Source organism: Globicephala melas, chromosome 21, assembly GCF_963455315.2.
Source record: "Globicephala melas chromosome 21, mGloMel1.2, whole genome shotgun sequence".
NCBI classification, from domain to species: Eukaryota; Metazoa; Chordata; class Mammalia; order Artiodactyla; family Delphinidae; genus Globicephala; species Globicephala melas.
In genome coordinates this window covers 20,930,428-20,955,728 of record NC_083334.1, presented here as the reverse complement: position 1 = coordinate 20,955,728, position 25,301 = coordinate 20,930,428, and the positions used below count along the sequence as shown (strand labels likewise).

Below are 25,301 nucleotides of genomic sequence, written 5' to 3'. Positions count from 1 at the left end.
AGAGTTAACTAATACAGGAACTGAGTTAATGAAGCAGTTGAATAATATTAATAAAATAATTAATATATAGTATTATATAATGTAATTATTATATCAATATAACACAATATTATATACAACATATATAATATGTTGCTATTACAATATATAATAATATAACATTGTTTAATAATATATTATTAGTTAATAATATATATCATAATATATTGTAATATATATTAATAATAAAGGCACTTAGTTAACTAAGCAATGTAAAATGAAGTTAAGTGTGAGTTTAGGAAGAAACAGGAGAACACTTGTTCCACAGTGGTCTAATTTCTGTTGAGACTATGGCCACCACAATTCATAATTCACTGTAAGAGAAAAACTATTACTTCTGTAGAGACTCCACTAATTAATAACCATCTTATAGATGGTAACACTGGCATACTTGTATTGTTTCCTTTTTTTTCCATACAAACTTTCCATTCTAACAAGCTGGGTTAAGAAACGTCATAGGATTGGTTATATCCACCTGAGACATAATAATATTTTTCATGAAAAATGTCAAGCATCACAAATAAGGAGATAATAACACGATACCCCGCAGCATCAGTGACTGCCAATGTTTGGCAGTCATATTTTATCTATGTCTTTCCCCCCAAAACCTTTTGCTGAGAGCTGAAAGTGAAATTCTCATGTACAAAATAATAATAATAATAATAAGTGTTAAAAAGGTCCTGCTTCAAAGAGGGAGTGCTTTGCTTCTGGTAGCGTGCACATTTTCTCTGTACACTTTTCTTTCCCGTCCCTCAGCCATTACTCAAATTCTGTCAGTGGCCATGGAAATGCCTCTTATAATGGCCTCAAATAGAATAATCTATTTTTCTCCCTGCCTCCCAACACGGAAATGGTAACTCATGTTCACAGACCTCTAGGGATTCCACAGATCTGCTTTAGCTAGTCTGTGAAACCCCAGAAAATGTATGCAAATATTTTTACATTCTTTTTTTTTTTAATATAGGAAAGTTCCAAAGCTTCTATCAGGTTCTCACATGGGCCTATTACCTACAAAAGGTTAAGAACCTCTGCCTCTGCCATATCTTGAAAGCATAGCAAACATACTTTCTCATTTCCATTCCTTAGCCAGTTCTGTGTAACAAAATCCTGAACCTGTTGCCTCCTTCAGGATGCCTCCCCTGACTTCGTCACCTATAACTGATTTCCCACATGTTTTCCTGCAGGATTCAAGCCAGGGCTCTTTCACATTTATCACATTCTGTTGAGGTCCTATTCACTGGACAAGTATTTTCTTAGGCACCTGCTATGTGGCAGCCACTGTATTACACTTATTTAGGTGTGCTTTGCCTCCTACCGCACTGTTAGAAGAGCACAAGCAACATCCCAGTATCCAGTATGGAGTCTGCGTCCAAGGAAATAGTGTAGCTCTAATTCCACTGAATGGAAGCAAAAATGAGCAGTGGCACTTCTGTGTGCTGGCATTCAGCTCAAGAAGAACATGTATCACCAGGCTCATGATTTTTTCCCCTTTCAAATGCAAAACGAAACGTTTATATAAAAAGGAAATGTCAATTTGATTATCCTTGGGCATTAAGATAGAGATGCCGAAGCAAAGGTTCCCTCCCCTACCCGGATATAGTGTGGCACTAGAAAACTATTCCAGAATCGCGAACTATATATGCTGATCTCCACCGCCCTCTTGGTAGCGCCTTAAATAGCATCACCGGTATCTATATGAGACATGTAGTTGGGTCCCCACAAAAAACTATGCCTGGAAGTACATCTCCACCCATCCACCCCGACCCCGGAGTCGGGAGGGTCAAGCTCAAACACAAAGAGGGTCAGAACAGTTACTAAACATGTTAACTTTCCCGTATTGGGTACGCGCCTTTTTTTTTTTTTTTTAAGTCATACGCCTCTTAAAATTACTGAGCTGTTTGATAACAGAGGTTGAAGACGACCAGTCTAAGGACCTGGCAGAAAATAGTTAACCCTATTGCTACAGACGCGGAGGGTGGGGGAGGGGAAATCTGTGTCCAGCTTTCGGCAGATACTTCCAACCTAAGTTCCATCCCTTCTTCTGACGGGTTTAGTTTAGAAAAATTCTTAACAAATTACGCAGGCCGTTTGAGCGAAAACATCGGAAAGTCTGACCAGTGGCACCTGGGACTTAACCCCTTTGATCGTCGGTTTTCCCATGTACCCACTGGGGGCCTTTCCGTGGCAGAAGGTGTTTGCCAGGATCAAATGAGAGAAGACGCGCTGAACCGTCACGCTGTTGTCACCCAGGTACGGCGTTGCTGCGCTCCAGGTGTGCTCGCCTCGGCGTCCTCTCCCACGTAGGACGGGCCACGCCGGGAGGCACAGACGAGAAGAGCGCGGGGAGCGGGCAGGAAGGTCACCCCGATCCCCAGGCCGGGCGGCGCGGCAGAGCCTCACTTCCCGGGCACGTTCGGGCGGGGCACTCCCAGGGGACCGGGCAGGCAGGCGGCACTCCCCGGGCTCCGCTCGGCGCCCGCCGCGCCTGCGAGGCTGGCCGCCCTCCCGGCCCGGAGGCGCCGCTGGCCTGGGTCCCCGGGCCGCCGGAGGCCGAGCGCAGCCCCCAGAGGTGAGGGCGGGTCAGGAAGGCGGGCACGGCGATGGGGGCGGGGAGCTGCGCCGCCGGGGCCGCGGGCGGTCGCCCGGAGGCCCCCGAGCCCCGGAAAGCCCGCACCCGGGCCGCGGCGGGAGGAGGCACTGGCGGAAGAGCGGCCCCCAGGCTCTGCCCGAGGCCTCCGGGGGCCGCGCAGCAACTTCTCTTTGGAAGCCCTGGGGGCGCGCGCGCGCGCTCCCACTCGGGCACGCGCGTCCCCGGCGCCCCGCTCCCCCGCGCGCGCTCCGTCTATTTTTTCCCATCGCTTTCATTCTGACACTCTAAAGTAGGTCACCGGGTGGAAGTTACAGCCGGTACAGACCCCGGCTTTGATGCGAAGGCAGATTTTCTCCCCCGGCCTCGGGCGGGGGGGATGCACTGCAACTATTCGGTTCCGTAGAGCTGCCCGCCCCCATACCTTGCAGCCAGCGCCGGCGACCGTGGCGTTGACAATGGTCCGCAGAGCGGAGCGGCGGGAAGCCTCTTTTCCACCCTAGTTCGGCCGGCCCTGCGCCTGCCCCTGCCCCGCGGACCGGGAGGAGGGGGCGCGACAGGTCGCCTCCCGCGCTCTCCGGCGTCCGCGTCCCGGGTCTGACCGCCTGGGTGAGTGCCTGCTCTTCCGCTGTCATTCCAGTGGCCGAGGGTAACATGTTTACCTTGAAAACTTAGACGTGATCCGAACAGCCAGCCGAGCCTGGCGTGCAGTAAGGGACTGCGGGGATGTGCTTCAGATGTTACACCGGATAAATCAGAACCCAGAGCTGTAGGGGACATGTAGTGTCTAAAGGTGAAAATGAATTTGTGTTTTCCTGGAGTACACGTGTATCTTTCCCTTTAGAAGCTATCACTTGGGAATTGATTTTTAACTAGCAGGAGGCGATGAACTAAGATAATTTGAAGCCAGAAAGTTTGTCAGAATATTTTTTAGCTGATTTGGAAGAACTTAACTGAAATAGCCCAAGCTAATGTCAAAAATACAGTCTAAGAAGGAATATCAAAATGCGATGGTAGGATTTGTATAATATTTGCTGTGTCCTTATGTATCATCTGGCTTCTCTGTGATAAATGTTATAAGCATGGGATGCTTTAGGTAGAAAGAGGGTAAGGTTGTGAACACCTCCATGCAAAGCATTTTATGGGTTGGTCTGCATGCATTTAAGTGTACACTGAACATTTCCTGTAGGCAAAGAGCTAGAATGTGACTATATCATTTTGAGGTTAAGGTTATTAGCAGTAATACAGGTAACAGTTGGCTTTTAACCCCTTGTTTCAGGAGCTGAAGTACTATTATTCACGTGACTCATCAGCATAGCGAATCCTTGACTAATGAATGGTTAATCTGTTTTGAAGTTGAGGAAGAGAGAACTGTAGGTTCTTCTGTCCTTGTTGGCCGGCTGAAAATGCAGATAAAGGACTCTCCAGGGATGGTGAGGGATGCTCTAGAGTAGCTCAGAGGGGAAGAGCATTTGGAGAGAATGAAAGTGACTCCCTGATGGCCACTGACTGCCCGTAACTTCTTTTAAAGTGGACCCTGACAGGTTGAAAAGGATCTACCTCCTCACTAAGGAAAACTGCTCCAGAGAACTGCTTTCTTAATGCATTTGGTAGGATTTGAGAGGGGAGCTGTCTACAGACGTTTCTCTTAATTCAAAAGAAATCCCTTTTCTAGAAAGATTCAATTACTGTAATGATGTTCTTTGGAAATAATTTGTCCTTTTGTGTGTTTGTCATCATATAGCAAGAGCACCAAGGTAGTTCAAAGGTTTTAGTAAAATTTTACTTACCAGAGGGATGGGAAATGGAAAATGCTATGTCTTCATGGTTAACTCTGCATTAAAATGGAGGGGCGGGGTGGGGGGCTTCCCAATACATCTTATATCTCTGTGTATGTATCACGATATCTTCTAAAGCCAAATCCTACTGGGGATTAAGAGGGCTGTAAAGAAGGTATTAATACTTTCAGTATTCCTGATAGGTGGATATGTGAATACTTATATGCGTTCCACTTGTAATGAATTAATGAAATTGTAATGAATGACATATCTTAAATGGGAACTGAGCTCTCACTGTGATTTAGCCCTTGGTATGATGAATTGTTGCGATCAGGCTGTCAGCACTTCTCTGTGCAATCTTATGTTTTTACTCGTAGATAAATTAGGAAGGGTTTTGAGGAGAGTGGCAGGAAAGGATGAAGGTACTGGTGATTTATTTAAGGGCAGACGGAAGGAACTAAATATGGAGGCTGATTCTGGCATACCTTGGTCACTGGTTGCTAGTCAGGCTCACAGTATGGTGGTGCTAAATGACCAGTTGAATGTCCCTCAGTCTGTGTGATTCTCTTCTCTTGATGTCATCAGACAGTACATAGCCTGGACCTCTAGCTAAGATGTATGCAAAAGGAGTGACACCATTCACTTTGGGTACTCACTTCCCATCCAGAGAAACTTCTAACCACTTGGAGTTTGAGCTCCATTACCTGGACTGAATCCCAGCTCTGAGCCATTTCCTTATCTGTGAAATGGGAATAATGATACTTCCTAACTAAGGTGGCTGTCAGGAGCAAATGGAGCATTTTACTTGGGGTAAAATGCACATTGTGAGTGGTCTTACAACAAAGAGAAATACTATGACTTAAATATCATCTCCTAGGGGCTGCGGAGGGGTTGCTGTGTAATTGATGGTAGAATTGAATATCTGGGTGAGTGGCTCATTCCACTGTCCTGGTATACTTAGTATACTCTCATAGAATATAGTATAGAGCACACTAGACTCTTAGTAATCAGTGTTTTTTGGGAGTTAGAGGCTCATACTGTGAAACTTGCATCTTCTCCCCCATGCACAGGCCTTTGGCTTACCTAGGTGAAAGAAGTTACCTGTGGTGGCTTTTGGAGATAATGATGAGATCGAAGGAGATGACCCATTGAAATTCTCAAATCAAATTTAAACCTTTAATTAATTAGTTTCTCTTAATGCCATTAGAAGTGTGGCCCTCATAAAATGATAACAGTCCGTAGTTTCCCCCTGGACAGTTATATATTTAGAAATGGAGTATTTGGACTTTGGGGCTGAAGCAGCAATATGATTCATGCAGGTTTTAATCATTCAGCACCCCAAGGCGCCATGCTAAGCCTTCAGAATGCAAGAAAAGCAGACCTGACCCCTCCTGGAAGCATGTCTGCTGGTAATACACAGGTAAACCTGTCATTATAACTGTGCTAAGTGCTATGCAGGAAACATGTCAAAGGCAGAGATGGGGAATTTGACCTGTGGAGGGAGGGGGTCGTGAAGGAAGGTCTTTGGGGAAGGAAGAGCATTTAATGCCCAGTGAACAGCACCTGCAGAGACTCTGCACATGGTGCAGGTTCCCTGACTGGGGAGGACGGTAGAGAGAACAGGTATCTTTGAACTGGCCCCCTAGGGCCATCATTGCCGAAGTCTGGAGGTTGGGATTCAGAGCCACCACCTGAGCTGCTGACATCAAGAGCACACTCTTTGAGCTGTGTTCCAGTGATCAGAGAAGCTGCTACAATGCGCCACTAGTAACGGAACATGGTTACCAACGTCAAAAACAAGATAGCAAACATCTTCCTTAGACACCTGGCTTCTCATTCAGCTCCTCTCACTGGCAGAACCTAAGCTGTGCCCAGGACCCTAGCTGCAAGGGACTCTGGGAAATGTGGTTTATGGCTTTCCAGCCTCAGAGATAGAGGAAGGCACACTTGAAGGAGACCAGAATGAATGCTGAGTGACACTCCATGTCTAACGCTTATTGAAAACGTATTTCATCAGAGCTAGAATATTTCATTCAAAGCAGGTACATGACATATTGTAAGAATCAAAAAAGGATCCAGTTGCTAACCAATTTGCATTTCAATCAGATGGATGTTATAGTCATTACTGGAAAATTGCTGGAAAAAGCATCAAGCAAGTAAATCACTAAAAATTACCAAGCGCCCACCTCTGCCTATGGTGGTTCTATCTGAATGTGAAATAATGTTCCTTTGTTTTGGTTTAATAATCAAAGTAAAATATTGGGAAAATGATTTTTAAAAGGTCCTCCCCGCCAAAGTCCCAGATAGCCTATACGTTTAATGAATAGCAATACAAAGGAAGAACCAAGGTCTGATCATGGAAATAATAGCTCCTGGCAGGCTGGTTCTTTCATTAGATGAACTATGTGTGTATCTGTGTTTGTACTGAATCCTTCTTTGCTCTGGAACTTTAATGGTGCTTTTTTTAAGGATTAAAAAGATAGAAATGTCCTGTTAATTGGAGATTAAAAAAGAGTATGCTTGAATTCACTTTAATCACTTATTTCATGCTCTAGAGCTTGTCAGATGTTTTTTCAAACTACTAAAGTAAATATGATCTTTACAATTTCTAAGTAACACATTATCATTTATTTTTACTCAAGAATTACATGAGCACATCTAGGAATTAGTCTTGATTACTGAATGAAATCATTTTATATTTGCCGCTGATATTTGGAGATAGAAAATGAGAGAAAAGTACCTGAGGCAAATGGAGTTATTTAGTGAATTTGTCAGTCTAATACATATATAATTTTTAAGTGCTTTTCATGTTTCAGAAAATGAGAGTTCATTCAGGTATCTTCTCTGATAGGTGATGAAAGCATTTAAATGCAAAACTACAAATGTTGCCTGGGGTAAACCACACTATAATATGAAGAGTATGTTCTTTGGGGTCCAGTGGTGACACCAAGAGTTTAGCCACTCTGCCCAAGCCACCAAAAATAAACATATCAAAATAAAAACAGTACTCTTCCTCTGTAAATGCAGCTTCAGGACAAATCCACTCTCTTCCATACTGAGCCCCCAACTGAACCCCACCTAAAGTGTATTCTCAGGAAGGAACTGCTTGAATCGAACCTTAATCTGATTAACTGCAGGGAAAAGTAAGTAGTATTCATCTTTCTATGTTACAGTAACACACAAATGACCTAATTCCAGCTTCCTTCCCCTCCCACAGTTTTTCTCTTTCATTCATATTTGAGTAAACATTCAAGAGAAAAACCTGGATTTTTCCTCCCTGTGGGTTACAAGCATGATGAGTTCTTGTCTTCAGCTATATGGAGCTGAAAGCTTATCCAGCTTTGTAGGATACAACTCCTTTTATGGATTGAAAATCAAAATGATCTTTTGATTTGCCAAGTGTATTATAAAGTAGAACATCCAAATCTGAAATCACTCTCTGGTTAGATTAATGATGTGCCACATTGAACTGGGGATGTGGATAGAGAGAGCATGGGCTTTCTGTACATTTTTTAAAGCAAAATTTGAGGACTAGTATTTGAACATCATTGAATGATTTGTTTATTCACTGACTCTGAAGTGGATATTAAGCACCTTTGTGTACCAGGATTGGTACTAGGTGCTAAAGATATATGGTTCTACCTTTGGGAGACTGATGCTCTGGGGGAGATAGCAATCAAGGGGTATAGTAATATGGTACTCTTATAATGAGTATGGAGAACGGTGGCTTTCTTAAAGAGAAAGAGGTGTATTTTCTCATGCTGTGGTGAAAGGTGGAGTTAACTGAACCATAAACATATTTCTGACTTCAAAGAATATCTACTGATATTTTTAAAAGAAAACAACAAGAAGTCAGCCAAGAGAGAGACAAAAAAAATGGCAGCTATCTAGGACCATGTCTTTTATCTGTTCCCTTTAACCCACAGAAATCAAAGTAAGTGAGCTTGTCAAGAGTTAGAAGGTTTCACCAAAGAATACAACAATACATTAAACGTATCATACCATGATCAAGTGGGATTTATTTCATGGATGCAAGGATGGTTCAATACTGGCAAATCATTCAACATGATACACCACATTAACAACGTGAAAGACAAAAACCATATAATAGTCTCAATAGATGCATAAAAATCATTTGACAAGATTCAAAACCCATTTATGATAAATACTCTCAATAAAATGGGTATAGAAAGCATATGTCTCAACATAAAAAGGCATTATATAACAAACTCACAGCTAACATCATACTCAGTAGTGAAAAACTAAAAGCTTTCCCCTCTAAGATCAGGAACAATACAAGGATGCCCACACTCACCACTCCTGCTCAACATAGTACTGGAGAGCAATTAGGCAAGAAAAAGAAATAAAATGTATACAAACTGGAATGGAAGAACTGTCACTATTTGCAGATGACATGATTTTATGTATAGAAAACCCCAATGACCCCACCAAAAAACTATTAGAAATAATTATTAGAAGTTAAGTTGCAGGATACAAAGTCAATATACAAAAATATGTTGCATTTCTATACACTAACAACAAACTAGCAGAAAGAGAAATTAAGAAAACAATCCCATTTACAATCACAACAAAAAGAATAATATACCTAGGAATAAATTTAACCAAGGAAGTGAAAGACCTGTACACTGAAAACTGTAAGACATTTTTGAAAGAAATCAAAGAAGACACAAAGAAATTGAAATATATTCCATGCTCATGTACTGGAAGAATTAACATTGTTAAAACATCCATATTACCTAAAGCAATCTACAGATTAAGTGCAATCCCTATCAAAATTCCAACAATATTCTTCACAGAAATAGAGCCAAAAAATCCTAAAATTTATATGGAGCCACAAAAGACCCCAAATAGCCAATCCTGAGAAAAAAGAACAAAGCTGGAGGCGTCATACTCCCTGATTTAAAATTATACTATAGGGCTTCCCTGGTGACACAGTGGTTAAGAATCTGCCTGCCAATGCAGGGGACACGGGTTTGAGCCCCGGTCTGGGAAGATCCCACATGCCGCGGAGCAGCTAAGCCCGTGCGCCACAACTACTGAGCCTGTGCTCTAGAGCCCGTGACCCACAACTCCTGAAGCCCGTGCAACACAACGAAGAGTAGCCCCCGCTTGCCGCAACTAGAGAAAGCCTGCGCACAGCAACAAAGACCCAACGCAGCCAAAAATAAATAAATTAATTAAAAAAATAAATAAATAAAATAAAATTCTACTATAAAACCATACTAATCAAAACAGCATGTTATTGGCAGAAAAATAGACACACAGATCAATGGGACAGAATTGAGAGCCCAAAAATAAACCCACGCATGTATGGACAATTAATTTATGGCAAAGGAGCAAAGAACATACAAGGAGAAAGGATAGTCTCTTCAATAAATGTTCTTGGAAAAACTGGACAGCCACATGAAAAAGAATGAAACTAGATTATTGTCTTATACCATACACAAAAATATCAACTCAAAATGGATTAAACACTTGAATTTAAGACCTGAAACCAGTACACTCTTTGACATTGGTCTTAGCAATGTCTTTCTGGATATGTCTCCTCAGGCAAGGGAAACAAAATCAAAAATTAAACAAATGGGACTACATCAAACTAAAAACCCTCTTCACAGCAAAAGGAAACCATTAACAAAATGAAAAGACAACCTACCAAACGGGAGAAGATATTTGCAAATCATATACCCAATAAGGGGTTAATATCGAAACTATATGAAAAACATACAACTCAACAACAGAAACCCAAATAACCCAATTAAAACATGGGCAGAGGAGCTGAATAGACATTTTCCCAGAGAAGACATACAGATGGCCAACAGGCACATGAAAAGATGTCCAACATCACTAATTATTAGGGACATGCAAATCAAAGCCACAGTGAGATATCACTCCACACCCATTAGAATGGCTATTATCAAAAAGGCAAGAAATAACAAGTATTGGAAAGGATGTGGAGAAAAGGGAGCCCTCATATTCTATTGGTGGGACTGTAAATTGGTGCAACCAATCTGAAGATTCCTCAAAAACTTAAGAATAGAACTACCATATGATCCAGCAATTCCACTCCTGGATATTTATCTGAAGACAAGAAAACACTAATTCAAAAAGATACATACAGCCCCATGTTCACTGCAGTATTATTTACAATAGCCAAGATATGGAAACAAAGTGCCCATTGATGGATGGATAAAGATGTGGTTTATGTACACAACGGAATATCACTCAGCCCTGAAAAGATGAAATCTTGCCATTTACTACAACATGGATGGATCTTAAAGGTATTATGGTAAGTGAAATAAGTTAGATGGAGAAAGACAAATACCGTATAATTTCACTCTTATGTGGAATATAGAACAAAACAAAATAAGCGAACAAACCAAAAGAACACAAACAAAGGGATACAGAGAACACAGCAGTGGTTATGGGATGGGAGGAGGGCAAAATGGGTAGAAGGATCAACTGTACAGTGACAGAAGCTAAACTTTTGGGGGTGAGCACACCGTAGTGTACACAGAAGTCAAAATATAATGTGGTACACATGAAACTTATGTAATGTTATAAACCAACATTACCTCAATTTTTAGAAAAAGCCAAAGAAAGAGGGGTTTGGTGTTTAAAGAAGTAAGGAGTTTGTAAGAAAAGAGGACTGCTTTTGGTATTTGGTCAGTGTTCAACAAGTCATCAATAATTTTTTTTTAAATGTTAAGGGTGGAAGTAAGGAAAGGGGGGCCTCAGTCTGATCAAGGATTTCAATCCTATGACCACAAGAAATTTAATTCAATTCCAAGAACTGGCCTGGAGGCAGATTTTATGCCAGAGCCTCTAGATGACAGCTCAGCCTGGCTGATGTCTTGATTTCAGTCTCGTCAGAGTCTGAGCAGAAGACTCATCCATGTCATGCCAAACGTCTAAGCAACAGAATTGTGAGCAAACGAGTGTTGTTTTAAGTTAAAAAATAAAAATAAAAAAGATCGGATATGTTTTCCGGGACATCGAGCTTGTAATTAGAGTAATTCTAGAAAATGCGGGCACATTCTAAATGTTAAGACATTTGCCAGTGAAGATGACAGTGCAATGATTCATGCAATTATGAAACAGATCCAGCGTGATCATGTGACTTATTGTTCAACCTGGGACACTTTTGAGAGGGAAAAGGGTGCTACAGGCCGACCTTGTTTTATTGCACTTCATTTTATTGCACTTTGCAGGTTTTGTGTTCTTTACAGTTTGAAGGTCTGTGGCAGCCCTGCACTGAGCAAGTCTATCAGTGCCATTTCTCCAACAGCATTTGTTCACTTTATGCCTTTGTGTCACATTTTGATAATTCTCACAATATTTCAAACTTTTTCATTATTATTATATTTGCTGTGGTGATGTGTGATCAGTGATCTTTGATGTTACTCTTGCAAAAAGATAAGACTCGCTGAAGGCTCAGATGATGGTTGGCATTTTTTAGCAATAAAGTATTTTCTAATTAAGGTATGTACATTTTTGAAATATATACTGCTATTGCACACTTAATAGACTGCAGTATATTGCAAACATAACTTTTATTGTACTAGGAAACCAAAAAATTCATGTGATTCACTTTATTGCAATATTTGCTTTACTGCGGTGGTCTGGAACCGAACCCACAATATCTTCAAGGTCTGCCTGTATTAATGATTGCCCTGGGGAAAAGAAGCACAAGTGGGCACTGCCCCAGCAAACCAGGACTTACGGTCACCCAAGATTAAGGTGCTAGTTGTGTTGTATTACTGCCTTAATTGTAATATTGATTTTTTTAAAACTATGGTAAAATATACATAACATAAAACTTACCATTTTAACCATTTTTAAGTGTATAGTTCAGTGGCATTAAGTACATTCATACCGTTGTGCAACCATCACCATCATTCATCTCCAGAACATTTATCATTTTTCAAAGCTGAAATTATACCTATTAAACAGTAACTCCCCACTCACCTCTCCTCCCAGCTCCTGGCAACCACCATTCCTACTTCCTGTCTCTATGAATTTGACTCCTCTAGGGACATTATATTACTGGAATCACACAGTATTTGTCCTTTTGTGACTGGCTTATTTCACTTAGCAAAATGTCCTCAAAGTTCACCCATGTTGTAGCATGTATCCAAGTTTTACTTCTTTTTAAGGCTGAATAGTATTCTTCTGTATGTATATACACATTATGTTTATCCGTTCATTACTAAATGGATACTTGAGTTGCTTCTGCCTTTGGCAATTGTGAATAATGCTGCTGTGAACATGGCTGCACAAATTTCTCTACGAGCCCTTGCTTTCAATTCTTCGGGGTATATACCCACCATATTGATTTTTAAATGAAGTTAAATGGAGGGAAAAAAGAACATTATTTCCTCTCAGGATCCTTTCTGGTTATACTCCTTCAGCATAATACTCTGTCAGGCTGAAGTCCAGCTATGCCTCTGCAGAATTCATCAGAAAAAGGAATCTGAGATAATCTAAACAAGCTGCCTGCTGGAAAAAACACCCAGGGTCTCAAATTCCACCCTCACACAAGAAAGGAAGCTAGCTTTTCTGTCACAACTACCATAATGCATTGACCACAGATGTCTCTAAGTGAAAAGGCCTGGCATCTAGAATGTCAGAGTTGGAGTCACATGAATAGCCTCCAGCAGCACAAGGAACTAGGGGATCAACAGCATGAGATCGAACAGAATTGGTCCACGTGACCAAAAACATAACACAGGGGACAGTGAACTTCCTGGAAACAGGCAACAGAACCAACAACCATCTGTTGGCTTGGAAGCTGAGATAAAAGGAGATGGGCTACAGTCATCGGCTGTGGACCTTCCACATACAGAGAAAAATATTCTTCCTTTGGCTGTGGAAGTAGATATCAATGTCAAGAACACCGGTGCACCCAAAACTTAGATAATCCCTTTATGGAAATAGATGCATTAAAATATGACCCTTCATTTGAAATTTTAGGTAATTTTATTCCCATTACAGATTTATAGCCCTGGAAAGTTACACCGACATATCTGCAACAAATAAGGAACTGCTGCATTTGCTGGATGGGAACTGCTCCCTCTCTTTAAATCTCAGTGGCAGATACCAGCCTTCTGTGGAGTCAACAAAGGAATCTCGTTCATCTCTAACAGCAGCCTTGAAGAAACTTAATAAACTTTTGGTAATGAGTGGTAACTGAGCTTCAGAAAATACATCTGTATGTAGAAGTTATCTGCCAGCCAGAGATGATAGCTGAGAGCCCAACAGGTGTTAAGGATGTTGAGAAAAGCAGACCCAAAGTGAGTATCTCATGGGTGCTGAAAATGAACAGCGTTCACAAGTCTGCTCTCATTAGACCACACCTGTATCGGCGAGCACTGAAAAATTAACAGGCAGGGGCTTCCCTGGTGGCGCAGTGGTTGAGAATCTGCCTGCTAATGCAGGGGACACGGGTTCGAGCCCTGGTCTGGGAGGATCCCACATGCCGCGGAGCAACTAGGCCCGTGAGCCACAACCACTGAGCCTGCGCGTCTGGAGCCTGTGCTCCACAACAGGAGAGGCCGCAATAGTGAGAGGCCCGCACGCCACGATGAAGAGTGGCCCCCACTTGCCACAACTAGAGAAAGCCCTCGCACAGAAACGAAGACCCAACACAGCAAAAATAAATAAATAAATAAACTCCTACCCCCAACATCTTAAAAAAAAAAAAAAATTAACAGGCAAATCCACACAAAAACCTGCATGTGCATGTTTATAACACAAACATCCCAAATTTGCAAATAACCAAGATGTCCTTCAGTAGGTGAATGGATAAACTGTCTGTCCATACAATGGAATATTATTCCATGATGAAAATATCTATGGAGCCACAAGAAGACATGGAGGAACCTTAAGTGCATAATTGCTAAGTCAATAAACCAGTCTGAAAAGGCTAAATACTGTATAATTCCAGTTATATGACATCTGGATAGGCAAAACTACAGAGACAGTAAAAAGATCAGTGGTTGCCAGGGGTTTTGGGGGTGGGGGAGAGGAGATCAATAAGTGGACACAGGAGATTTTTAGGGCAGTGAAGCTATTCTGCATGGTATGTGGGTGATTGTGGATACGTGACATTTTGCATTTGGCAAAACCCATAAAACTGTATAGTACAAATTATGAACTCTACTATATACTATGAACATTTATTAATAATAATGTACCAATTTTAGTTCATCAGTTGTAACCAATGTTCCACATCAATGCAAGATGTTAATTTTAAGATTACCTACATATTTTTAAAAAATTAATAGGCACTTCATGTGCTAGAGTAGAAAATGTTAACTTCAGGGGTCCAGGTGATGGCATGTCAGGTGGGAGGGAACATGGCTCCAACTCAGGGAAATTACTAAACAACAGCAGTTCTGTCATTCTAATCCCAGCTGAAACATTTCACAAGCTGCACTTACCTTAGGCAGAGAAACTTCACCCAGGCTCTTAGGAAGTGAGGAACATGTGCTCAATCAGACTTCCGAGCAAACTACTTCTTGCCATCCAGTTGCATGTGGGTTCAAGACTTGGATCAGAGGCCAGAGAATCCAATGAATGACAGGCCTGAAACCAGAGAAAATGTCGGTCTTGAAGCTGTAAGGCTTAAGCCTCGGATGAAGTGAAGTCAGTTTGCAAACAAACCAACCTGGGACCAGGATGTAGAGAGGAGGCTGCTGCCAGAGCCCAGAGCTGGAGGGGACCTGCCCTGGTTTCAACTCTGCTCCAGCCTAACAAGGAAAAGCCAGCTACTTTCGGGTCTCTGCCTCTGCCTTTAAGTCCTGATGTCCTTTTCCTCCCCAAGGTTGCTAATTAAAGAATAAAATTTTAAGTGGTTTCTTGAAGAAAGAAAGAAAGAAAGAAAGAAAAAACCTTCATTATCGAGGCTCTCCAACCTTCTACCATTAATTTTTCCTACTGCAGACACTGCCCGGATTCTCCAGGCTGGTTTTCTCTGCAGAAAGCTCTTGAGGCTTTGCCTCAAGTTGCCAGAAATGCAGACCTACCTTTTCTTGTTTTGCTAGCGAAGAATGTTGTTCCTATGTGACCATGAAAAACTGGGCCAGACCATCCGCCATTCCCTTAAAAAAAGCTACATAGACACAGGTGCACACCTGTATTTATGCAGTAGATGTAGAAACCTGCAAGGGGAATGCTGAGCCAGACATTTTTAAAGTAATTTATGATCTTTCAACTGATAATTTGTCTATTCTGCTTGTTAAAATTTAGGCCTCTTGAGATGCTTTGGCAATACGTGCATGCAGAAGCTTTTTATTTTCATTAGGATGATATATTTTGGTATACATGGATGGCTTTATGTATAACATACCACTTTAGGATGATAGTGAATGTTTGAAAAGCAGAAGCTACTAGAAATCCCACCACTTGTGCTGTTAAAAGCAGATGACTGTTGCTGTAGGCAAGACATGCCCTGTTAACTGTCAAGTGGCAGACTTTTAACCACATGTTTGGTGTTTTGAGTGACTCCCAGTGCTCTGTGTATTATGATTCGTCCTTTAAAACAGGAAATTGAAGAATAATTGAATATTTTTTAAAAATGGAGGAAAACGATACGATATATTTTGACATGGAAATTTTTATTACAGGTAATAGTAACCATTAAAACATTTATTCAAGTTTTTGAATACTTTGTGTACCAACTCATTTAGTTAAAGTTGTGACGACTTTAGGTAGATCATGGATCTGTTTATCTGAACTAGACTGCAGTGTGGCATGGTGGACCTCTGGGCTTGTAGAATCAGCACAGGTGGATTCTAGTCCTTCAGTTTTATTTACTCATTGGCTCTCAAGTATTTATAAGTGACACCAATGGCATGATTTTCACTTACTGTGACATAGAGCTTGAACCTCAGTCCACACACAGCTGGTATTTTCCTCGGCCCGACCACGCCAGCATCACATTCTTCCCTCTCCGCCCTTACATCCTGCAACCATTTCCCTTCAAGCCTTCCTCAGCATCCTGAATTCTTCGCTTGAGCAGCACATTAGCTGTTTGAGGCCTCTTGGCTGCTGGATGACCAGTGGCTTCAGAAAGACTACATTCTGGTCCACGTGCTAATGGTCAGTCCCAGAGGTGCCGGCAAAATGACCATCCTGTGGAATTCAACTGTAGTGTTTCTCCAGGGTGGTGTGGGCAGGAGAACCCAAGAGACCTTTGTGATAGAGTGTGTCACACGGCAACCAGGCTGCAGTGGGTTGAGAGGAGAATGAAGGACGAGGAAGCCGGCGGGGCTCATGGACCCCTCTTGAAAAGGAAAGAGAAGTGTAAAGCTTGAGGGCAGAAGGAGGGTCTGGGAATGGCATGCTTTGTGTGTGGTTTTCTGTTTCTGTTTAAGCTCTGTGTCTCCGCCCGCTGAGGAGAGGAGGCCACGGGGCCAGAGCCTAACGCTGGGATGGAAAGAAGAGGCTATTTTCCCCGGAAAGATGGGGTCAACGGAGGAGAGGGGCTAGCCTTGACAGGAGTCTGATGATTCAGAAACAAAAGGGATGTACAAGACTGTGGGGTAGTAAGAGGGAAACTGAAGAAATCTACCTTTTCTTAATGAAGTAGGAGCAGAGTCAGCCTGATAAGGCACCCTTTTGTCAATATCTCAGGCTTTCTGGGGAAATTGAGTTAGGTTCCCAATGTAAACAATAAAAGTGAAAGCTTTTTCTATCTATTTGCCCATATTTGACTTTAGTTTTCTCATGCATGAGCTGTGCAACTTCTCATTTTCCATCAATTTAGGAGGCCATCAAACAAAGATCTGGTGATCGAAGTAGACTATTGACTGGCCTTTCTAAGGGGAAAGCCACTTCTAAAAACTCAAGTCAGTATTGTCCTATTTTTGTTGTTATTTAAAAACTATTTATCAAAAACATTGTATTTCATCCTTATTTTTTAATATTTCACATTTCCACATCATTGGAATTGGGGTACATCTTACAGTTGATGACATAGCATCACCCTTCTTGGTAAAATAAGTGTGCCTATCACAAAATAGATGGTGTCTTCGTCCGCATGGTTGCCATGACCAAGTACCGTAGACTGGGTGGCTTAAACAACAGAAATTTGTTTTCTCACAAGTTCTGGAGGCTGGAAGTTCCAGCACAAGGTTGTAGCCTGTCTGGTTTCTGCTGAGAGCCCTCTGCTTCCTGGCTTACAGATGGCCACCTTCTCACTGTGTCCTCACATGACCTTTCCTCTGTGTGCACATGGAGAGAGAGAGCCCTCTGGTGTCTCTTATAAGGACATTAATCCTGTCAGATCAGGACCCTACCCTTATGACTTCATTTAATCTTAATTACCTCCTTATAGGCCCATTTCCAAATATAGCCACACTGAGGGTTAGAGCTTCAACATATGAATTCTGGGGGAGATGCAAACACTCAGTCCATGAAGATGGCTTCCTGGATTCCATTAAGTGTTGTATGATCATCACCAAGAAATATTTCCATCTTGCCATAGGTGCTTTATGTTAAATCTTTTGTCTTATTTAAGTTTTTTTTGGATTTTATACAGCAGGTTCTTATTAGTTACCTATTTTATGCGTATTAGTGTATGTATGTCAATCCTAATTGCCTTATTTAATTTTTAATTTAGAATCAAACTGTATTTAACTTGTTTTTTTAAGTAGATTATGACAAAACTCTGTGAAGGTTAAAAAATGGTATTTATAGTTTTAAATTAGACATGATAGACTGTATCCTTACAGGCTTATTGCTGAAGAAACAAACACTGTCATAAAATAGAGTATGAAAACTGAAAAAATTAAACTTTCCAAAACAGTCTGGTTTATTCTGGGCACAGACTTAATCACTCTTGCTGCTAGGAGAACTACAATTTGCTGCCACAGGAAAGCTTAAAATGTCAAACATATTCTTATAAAACACAATGCAAGCTGCCTGCAAATCAGACCACTTTTTTTTTCCACCTGGCATAATTCCTCCTTCTACGCAGCTTTCATAACTGTGGCACTTACTTTGAATTGAAAGCCTCAGGTGTGTGAGGTAAACGTTCAAACCCCGCTACTTGCACTGGTTGGTTTTCAGAGGTGTGGACTGCTACAGACAATGGAGAGAATTACGAGATCTGAGCTATCAGGAAGGAGCTCAGTAGAAATGAAACAGAATCAGCACTGATGCGAGCACACAGCAGGGAGCTGAGGTCAGTGGAGCTCTGCCTGAAAAACCAAAGGCTGACAATCAGAGGGCCAGCACCCGAGGATGTAGCAGGAGGCCACAGGTCCAGCAAGCCTTTTCCAGCCTCCAGATCATGACCCAGAACCAACACAGCCTGAGAGCCATCAGTACAGATAGCACCAAACTGGTTCATCCAAAGCTCACCCCTCTACTGACCCGAATGTCTTTTTCTCCATTTTTTAGGTAGGCTTCCAACAGATTTAGTTGTCTGCTCTCTTTTAAGCCCCAAGCCAACGAAGAGCAGCAAATTACAAGGGAGAAGAGAGAGACAGAGTGAAAAGTGACTGCCCACGGCAGGGTAGGGCAGAGAAACAGTCAAGATGCATTCAAAACCTAGTGCCACTTAGCGTAAATGCAGACACTCTGTTAGGCTCTGGAGAGCATCGCTGCTCTATAATACTTTGTCATAATTAACTCCTATGTTATCAATTTTAAAAAATGTGTTACATAGGCTCTTTAGAAAGACATAAGGGAATTCCCTGGCGGTGCAGTGGTTAGGACTCTTTGCTTTCACTACTGAGGGCGCAGGTTCAATCCCTGGTTGGGAAACTAAAATCCTGCAAGTCGTGAGGCGTGGCCAAAAAAAAAAAAGCCACATATACATAAAAAGATTGTGGTATATGTTAGAAAGATTTCCCTAAAAGTGATTAAAATAAACAGTACCTTGGTAATGAAAAGGGTCAACCTCAGCTATTTCTAATGTTCAATTATGTGACCTAGGTTTTTATTAAAATCGGTCTAAATTTTGAGTTCAGTGTCTGTCTATTTAGCACAGGGCTTCCCAGACTAGTACAGGAGCTGGATGGTACATGCTAATACCACCCACCCTCCCAAAGTAGGAGCAAGATGCGGCGGGAGATGGGAAAGCACTCTGGCTTCTAGAACAAGCCATCAGTTGGAAATGAGTGGAGCCCGTCTGCCCGGGAGTTGTCCCCTGGGGAGGTGCATGGGGCAGGGGGAGGGTGGGGGAATAACGGCCTCATTCCTCCAGATCAGAGAAGCAAAAAAATAGAGGTTACAACATCATCTCGTTTACATTTTTCATTGTCCCTTTCAAGTTTTAATTATGAAATTATAATCCAAAGGCATTTTAGGATTAGGTAGCATCATCGTCAGTACAAGCACCAATAGTTAATACTCCTGAGGTATGGGAAGTATAAGTAACAAAATCCAGGTAGCATGAAAATAAACGTTTTCACAGTACACAAAAAACCGGATTGAGAAGCAGAAATCTTCTGCAGATTTTGTGTGCAAACACTGCTTAACTGTAGGGCACAAGGTAAATCAGTTCCAGTATTTGTTTCCTCTCTGAAATGATCATCTAAAGATACGTACAGGGCCCCGAAATCTTCCACCAGTTAAATTAATCACTAGTGTGTTGAGCAAAAGCACAAGTAAAAAACCATCCAGGACTTTAGGAACAAGCGTGTTCCATGAGGGGATGAGACAGTGCAGGAGTTTAGGGCTTCAAAGCCACGTTCTTTACTCCTGTCCCACCCTATCGCTTCCACACAAAGACTGAGCCCCAGCAGAACACAGGGAAGTCAGAGAGACGATGACAAGTGTTTGGTCACCTCAGAGGTTTTTCTTGTAGTAGAGCTGACATTAAAATGACTTTCTCTGTTGGCATTTGACCAACTCAAGCCCACATCATTTCGATTATTTCTTAAGTTTTTGCCCCTAATGCACTATACCTAAGTGTATGTATCCTTTCTAATTAAAGCAGCTATTTAAAATTGGTAATTTCTAGGGAAGGCAAATTCTGAATTTAAAATTTTTCTTGTTAAGAATGGAAGCTGTCATTCCCACGGTAGAATAACAGTCACTAATCAACTTAGAAAGCCAGACCAGTACTAAATACATTTTTAGAACATTGTCTTTATACTGTATTGTGATTATCCATATGAAAGCAATAACTGGGACTAAGCTATTAACAAATTATGAATTTCTTTTGAAGCACTGTTACAAGTTTAGTTTACCACCGTCAATGTACAGGCTGAAGGACTTTGTGATACGGTTTCTAAAAAGGGACACAACACCATAGATGAATTTCTATTTTATTTATTTATTTTTTTGCGGTATGCGGGCCTCTCACTATTGTGGCCTCTCCCATTGCGGAGCACAGGCTCCAGACGCACAGGCTCAGCGGCCATGGCTCACGGGCCCAGCCGCTCCACGGCATGTGGGATCTTCCCGGACCGGGGCACGAACCCGTGTCCCCTGCATCGGCAGGCGGACTCTCAACCACTGCGCCACCAGGGAAGCCCTGAATTTCTATTTTAAATGAGATGCTACCCAGATCACAAACGACATACATGCTAAGGGACTATAAAGGTCTGCAGAATTATGTGCCCTTCCTGGGACGTGGCCTGTTCGATAAGGATGAGGTCAGAAGGGGAACAAAGCGGGCAGAGCTTCCTGATTTTTGTTCCTTTAATCTAGAAAGCCATGTGTTTGCTCTTTGGAATTGCTGGAAAAGAAGAATTTTCCTTTCATAAACAAATATTGATCCTTTAGCAATTTCTGATTTATCTGTCATAAGGAGCTACCATAGCTCTTTTAATTAATTACCAGAGTCTCTTCATGTTCTCTAATCTGAGGTCTGAATGTTTACAGAATGCAGTCAGGGTAAGAGGAATCCTAGTGATGTTGCGAGGTTCGAGCTGGAGTCCACGTGGACTGGGTGTTCAGCTGCCCATCCCCCCGGGCGGGACCGGTCCTTGGGATGAGGCGCACAGGCAGCCCAGGGGGTTCGACTCTGAGTCGCTCACAGGAGGCACCAGCAGGGCACCTCCACCTCTCCCAGTAGGTTTTATGCAATTTAACAACGTCGGTTAATTACGAGAAGAGCTCAGGCGTGATGAACAGAAAAGATGCCCTGTATTAACTACCCTGGCCTGGCCTGAGCAGCGTCACAGAGAGAAGCAACCGATCTGCAGCCCTTCAGAAGTCGTCACAGAGGCATCTCCTCCTCACACACTTAGGAAAACCAGAGTCCCTCCCTCTCGTGGTTACACCCCGGCTTCCATCCTGGGCTCTGAGACAGAGCTGCCTACTTCTGTGCCCACACAGGCTTGTAAGTCTACTTTCCTGTTTTGTGTCATTTATATATAAACACACACACACACACACACACACAGAGAGAGAGAGAGAGAGAGAGAGAGAGAGAGAGAATTCCTTGAGATCCTAGGCTCCCTCGCTGATAGTAAGCATTCCTTTTTAGCCCCTTCCTGGGGCCCCTCCAATACTACTTAGTTTTTTCCAGGTAAGAAAACCGTATTTTCTTATATATATTTTGTACACACACATTGTATTTTACTTATGTGAACAAAATTGTATGTAAACAACAAATTTACTCTGTTCACTTTTGTAGACATGTGCTATCGTTAAACAGACCAGTCTGTTCTTTCACTGTCCTTGAACGTTTGACTCTGTGACGTCTTTTACGTAAGCCTTTTTTTCCTCTGTTCGCGCTATTTCTACAGTAGCGCCGGGCCGACCTCTATACTGTACTGTATTCTCCGTCACACACAACAGTACAGACAGAGTGGTTCTAGCAGTTGTACTCCACTTTATATTGTACCGTTATTCCAGTTCCCTTTTTTTTTGTTGTTTTCGTTTTGTTTTTATTTTTTTTTAATTGGAGTATAATTGCTTTATGATGTTGTGTTAGTTTCTGCTGTACAATGAAGTGAATCAGCTATATGTATACATATATCCCCTCCCTCTTGGATCTCCCTCCCCCCTCCCCATCCCACCCATCTAGGCCATCACAGAGCACTGAGCTGAGCTCCCTGTGCTATACAGCAGGTTCCCACTAGCTATCTATTTTAAACATGGTAGTGTATTTATGTCAAACTTAATCTCCCAGTTCATCCCACCTTCCCTTCCCACCTTGTGTCCACACACGTCCGTTCTCTACATCTGAGTTTCTATTCCTGCCCTGCAAACAGGTTCATCTGTACCATCTCTCTAGATTCCACACATATGTGTTAATATACAATATTTGTTTTTCTCTGACTTACTTCACTCTGTATGACAATCTCTTGGTCCATCCACGTCTCTACAAATGACCCAATTTCATTCCATTTTATGGCTGAGTAACATTCCATTGTATATATGTACCACATCTTCTTTATCCATTCATCTGTCGATGGACATTTAGGTTGTTTCCATCTCCTGGCTATTGTAAATAGTGCTGCAATGAACATTGGGGTACATGTGACTTTTTGAATTATGGTTTTCTCAGGGTGTATGTCCAGTAGTGGGATTGCTGGGTCATATGGTATTTCTATTTTTAGTTTTTTAAGGAACCTCCATACTGTTCTCCCCAGTGGCTGTATCAATTTACATTCCCACCAACAGTGCAAGAGGGTTCCCTTTCCCCCACACCCTCTCCAGCATTTGTTTTTTGTAGATTTTCTGATGATGCCCATTCTAACTGGTGTGAGGTGATACCTCATTGTAGTTTTGATTTGCATTTTTCTAATAATATAGTGATGTTGAGCAGCTTTTCATGTGTCTGTTGGCAGTCTGTAAGTCTTCTTTGGTGAAATGTCTATTTAGGTCTTCTGCCCATTTTTTGATTGGGTTGTTTTTTTTGATACTGAGCTGCATGAGCTGTTTGTATATTTTGGAGATTAATTCCTCGTCTGTTGCTTCGTTTTCAAATATTTTCTCCCATTCTGAGGGTTGTCTTTTTGTTTTGTTTATGGTTTCCTTTGCTGTGCAAAAGCTTTGAAGTTTCATTAGGTTCCATTTGCTTATTTTTGTTTTTATTTTCATTACTCTAGGAGGTGGGTCATAAAGATCTTGCTGTCATTTATGTTAAAGAGTGTTTTTCCTATGCTTTCCTCTAAGAGTTTTATAGTGTCCACTCTTACATTTAGGTCTTTAATCCACTTTGAGTTTATTTTTGTGTACGGTGTTAGAGAGTGTTTTAATTTCATTCTTTTACATGTAGCTGTCCAGTTTTCCCAGCACCACTTATTGAAGAGGCTGTCTTTTCTCCATTGTATGTTCTTGCCTCCTTTGTCATAGATTAGGTGATCATAGGTGCGTGGGTTTACCTCTGGGCTTTCTATCCTGTACCATTGATCTATATTTCTGTCTTTGTGACAGTACCATACTGTCTTGATTACTGTAGCTTTTTAGTATAGTCTGGAGTTGGGGAGCCTGATTCCTCCAGTCCAGTTCCCTCCATGGACCATTATTCCAGTTCATTCTGTGGACCATTTTTCCAGTTCCTTCCATGGACTATTATTCCAGTTCATTCTGTGGACTATTATTCCAGTTCTTTCTGAGGACTATTATTCCAGTTCATTCTCATGGCTGCGTGGGTGCAGGGCTTTTTGCTGTGAGCCTGTGCTGCATTGGTCAGATCTTGGGCTGATGTCTTCTGGTCTGTCTGACATGTTTAGATGTCAGGGAAAGAGAAGAGTTCACTGCCCTGACCTGGTCTTCTTTGAGCTTTGCAATGTATTCCAATGTGTTAGATGTTTCATGCAGCTGTCAGTATTAACATTGCTCCACAGATTAGGGTCTTAAAAATATCCAGCCAAGTTTAAAAAGTATTAGCTACAGAAAATTATAATTTCATTTGGACCTGGAAATAGGAATTGGCACCAAAGCTTTTTATTTGACTGTCAGTCACTCCACACTTTCCCAGGCTCAGTCTGGGTGGAGTGATAGGTTTGGGGACTGTGATAAAAAGACATTCGAGTCTGGGATAGACTGTCGATACTTGAAAGTTATCTTGTGCTCTTGGGATGTTAAAGCACATTTCTATTTGAAGAATCAGAGTCTTAAAAGAAGAAGGGCACTTTAGAAATGATCTCTACTTCTTTATATCTAAGTTGAAGTCACATATACCAAGAAAAGCTAAGAGACTTGCCCAAGGTCACATGGCCAGTGACGACCTGGGCCTATGTCATCTCCCAATACAGTATTTTTTCATCACATCAAAATGCCCCGAGTTCTCCTTTTGAAGTTTTATTTGTGAAGTTTAACGTATTGGTGTTTTGATTTTTAAACTGTGTATTTTATTGATTGAATAAATGTAAAGGAAGAACACACTTGTATTTGTCTTCCCTACTCTCACACTGCTTCACTTCTGCTCCCCAGATGTGGAGGTTTCCCATACGTCTGAGAGTTCTGCCACACCAGCCAAGTGTCCTACAATTTAACTCAATCCTGACATCATCCACCTGCAAATAGACTTGGACACCACAAGTCAAGGGCTCAGTCCCACAAGATTGCTACCCTCCTGCCACACACACACCCCCACACCCCAGATGCCAATGGTAAGTCCAGGTTGTCACCTGTGCTCTGACGGACTGGTTAATAAATCGGGGGTTCCCATGACCCCCTACTCAGATTAGATTAATTTGTTAGAGAAGCTCACAGAACTCAGGAAAATATTTTACTTACTAGGTTACTGGCTTGTTTTTAAAAGGTAAAACTCAGGAACAGCCAGATGGAAGAGATGCGTAGGGCAAGGTCTGGACCTTTCAAGGCCCCAAGCTTCTGTCCCCTTGGAGTCTGAGGTGTGACACCCTCCTGACATGTGGAGATGTTCTTGTCCACCAACATGGAAGCTCTCCAAATCCTATCCTTTTGGGTTTTTAATGAAGGAATGATTGATTAAATCCTTGGCC

The 25,301-nt window shown here is 41.8% G+C and overlaps 1 protein-coding gene and 1 pseudogene across 8 annotated transcripts in view; both read left to right on the top strand.

The window, feature by feature from the left end:
• The first annotated feature begins 2,137 nt into the window (after positions 1-2,137).
• Positions 2,138-25,301, top strand: part of TRMT9B (tRNA methyltransferase 9B (putative)) — a 65,748-nt gene continuing 42,584 nt past the window's right edge. For 3 of the 8 annotated variants that reach the window (XM_060291549.1, XM_060291550.1, XM_030832178.2), the window contains exons 1-2: positions 2,864-3,235; positions 24,769-24,947. The gene's annotated coding sequence lies outside the window, so the exon portion shown is untranslated. Of the gene's footprint in view, positions 2,290-2,862; positions 3,236-24,768; positions 24,948-25,301 lie in introns of those variants that run through there. The other 5 variants (XM_060291544.2, XM_060291546.2, XM_060291547.1 and 2 more) reach the window with 4 other exon arrangements.
• LOC132594415 (regulatory solute carrier protein family 1 member 1-like) lies at positions 12,975-18,539 on the top strand (annotated as a pseudogene).